This window comes from Fonticula alba (assembly GCF_000388065.1).
Source record: "Fonticula alba strain ATCC 38817 unplaced genomic scaffold supercont2.4, whole genome shotgun sequence".
NCBI classification, from domain to species: Eukaryota; order Rotosphaerida; family Fonticulaceae; genus Fonticula; species Fonticula alba.
The window spans coordinates 2,153,441-2,156,173 of NW_009242974.1; positions in this window are offsets into that span (position 1 = coordinate 2,153,441).

Consider the following 2,733-nt stretch of genomic DNA (forward strand, 5'->3'; position numbering starts at 1 on the left):
GGGGGCGTCCCACGCTGTGTTTGAGCTTCGCGGACCACATGCCTCGCGGGCGTAGTCTTTTTCAAAAGCGCCCGCGAAAGGAGGCCTGGCTGGGTGGTAGGGCACATTTCTGGTTAGGGTTTTCAGGGAGCGGGGTAGCCGAGGCCGCGAGAACATAACATGATTCCAATCCAACACACCAGAACCGACAACGGCATTCGGGCGTCTTCATTGGCACTTCGCACTTCTGTCAGGATAGCCAAGCGTGGCGACGCGTCTCTCGGTGCCAGGGTTGGGCACCGTGCTTGCCAGTTCTTGGGGAATTGGACCGGGGGGACGGCGGTGGGTGTTGCGGTCGGCCTCTCGCCCGGCGCTTGTGGATGGAGCCCTGCGGCTGGGTCTTTTTACTTTTGGCTCCCGGCGGGTGAACAGGCGCCAGGGGGCGCCGAGCAGCTCACAGGGGCGGCGCATGAATGTGGAGCAGGCGACAGCCGCCGACGGGTGTACAGTTGCTGCGTCCGCTCCCGCCATCTCTGGCGGCGGGTTCTGTTGTGCACGTTTCGCGCGGGATTCGCCCCGGGGCTAGCTTAGTCCGCCCCGCCCCCCCCCCCCCCCGGCCCAGGGTGCTGAGGATGTGGGCGTGGCAGTGAGAGACAGAGAGACAGAGAGGAAGGGAGGGAGACCAAGGGCACGCATACGCGGATGACAGCCAATGCTCTCTCACCGAGGACCGGGAAGACTCGGGAGCTTTTCGGGTCCGGTGTGTTTGGCGGCGTGGTTGTGCGAGGCTGCCGCCTCCCTTGGCGTGCGGCAAATATCTTAGCTATAGACAAATTTGATGAGGCCGGATGGACGGCCTGCAGAGAAGCGCCACCTTTCTGTCTGTCCCGGGGTTGGGGGAGCGAGAGCCCGGGGAGCAGGCCCCCAGAGAGAGGTAACGGTGATGACCTTTGGTGTCTGGGCGAGAAGGCCCCGGCCGGGGGGGGGGGCGGCGGACATGCTCCCACCGCAGCCAGAGCCTCTGCCGTTGTGATGTGCGTGTGGCAAGGACCGGGGATGAGGGCCAGCAGCCGGGGGCTTGCGTGCTCTAGGCTTTGGCGTCACGCGCCGGCGCCGGAGCCCCTCTCACGTCCGGGATCGGCCGCGGTTGTCGCTTCGCCATTTGCCGGATATCGGGGCTTCGCCGCGGTCTGGCGGGAAAAAAAAAACGCTCCTTCCGATTGGCCGTCCTCGGTCGCGCCCGGGCGCTGTCCTCCAGGAGGCGACACATCGGGGTGTGCCGGGCGAGCGTGGGGGCCGTTTTCTGTCTTGCCGACGAGGGGCCCCGGCTGGCGCTGCATCCAACCCCGGAGTCTGATGCCGCCTGTACGCCCGGCGCATTGCTCGCGGGTGGGGGAATTTTTCTCACCCTCCCACCGGCGTGTTTTGCCCCCGCCCGGGGAATTGCCCCCCTTCTTCCCCACCCCCCTGTGGTTGGGGGCCCCTCCCTCGGTGTGGCTGCTTCCCCTCGCTCCTCGGCCTGCCCCCCTTCCCCCTGCATCGGCCGCGCATGTCCGGCTGGTGCTGGGTCGCACGTACTTGCCGGGGCTCGTATTTGTCTGTGCGTATGTGCTTCGGCGCCGGGTGTCCCCCTCTGGCCGTGTTTCGAGCAATGTGCAGAGGTGTAGCTGGGCTCTCGGCGCGCAGACATAAGCCTGATGAGAGCCTGTCTACGGGCTCCACGGCTGTTCAGGCACCCAGACCGGATGGATGCACTCGCGTGTGCCTGCTTGCTTCCCCCTCAGCCAGCTGCTGGACATGCCTGACACGCGCCTCTCTCTCTCTCTCTCTCTCTCTGGCTCTCGCTCGAAGGGAGTTGGCAAGTCGAGGGGGTGCGGGGGGGGGGAGGGGCTGCGACACCTGGACCGCGCCTCTCCTGTTCCAGCGAACACGGAAAGGGGGCGGGGGTATGGGCCGTGCTATCTCCCTGGCCGGGGGCGAGGGGCGGGTGCGGGGGGGGGGGGAAGGGTATCAGACACCCTCTTTGTTTCTGATCGGGTATTTGCGAGATCCCCTCCCTATGAACACGCCATCTCGCCCTCCGAACAAGGGAAAAGGGGCAGCCAGCGCTTGGGCCGCTGATTGGAGCCGGTTGATCTTCCGCCCGTCGATCCGAAGCCAGCCTGGCACAGCGGGGGGAGGGAGCAGGGGGCAACAGGCCGGGGTCTGGTGTCGAAGCGGGGGCAGTCTTCCATGTGTCAGGCATTCGTCTCTTGCAGGATGGTCCTCCCTCCGGAGGCCTTCCCCCTGGTGATGGGGGCTCGGCCGGGCCAGAGGCCATTTTCTGGTGGTGTTTTGAGCGCTGACTTGGAGCGGCCAGCGCGAGGGGTGGGGTGCGGATCTGTCATGCCGGACTTCGGTTGGGTAGGGAGGTCCCTCCCTCCCGCGGCCAGGCCAACCGCGTGTGATATCCCCTTCTGGGCGGGGAGGGGGGGGGGGCAGAAAGGGGGACTATCGGGGCTCCCCTTTCCCACCCTCCTGGATCCGGTGCTAATGGTCGGAGAATGCACGTCCGGAGATCCCCCGGGGTCAGGACTATCGCGTGCATCGGCTCCCCGAAAGAGCTCTAGGCTATCTAGGTGCATCAGGCAACTGATCACCATCCTCCCCCCTTCCACCCTGTCCCCTGCCCCCCCCCCCCCCCCCCCGCCCCCCGGCCTGCCCTCGGAGGTCTCCAGCGCGGCGAGAATTAATCCAGTCGTAGTTTCGCGCCCC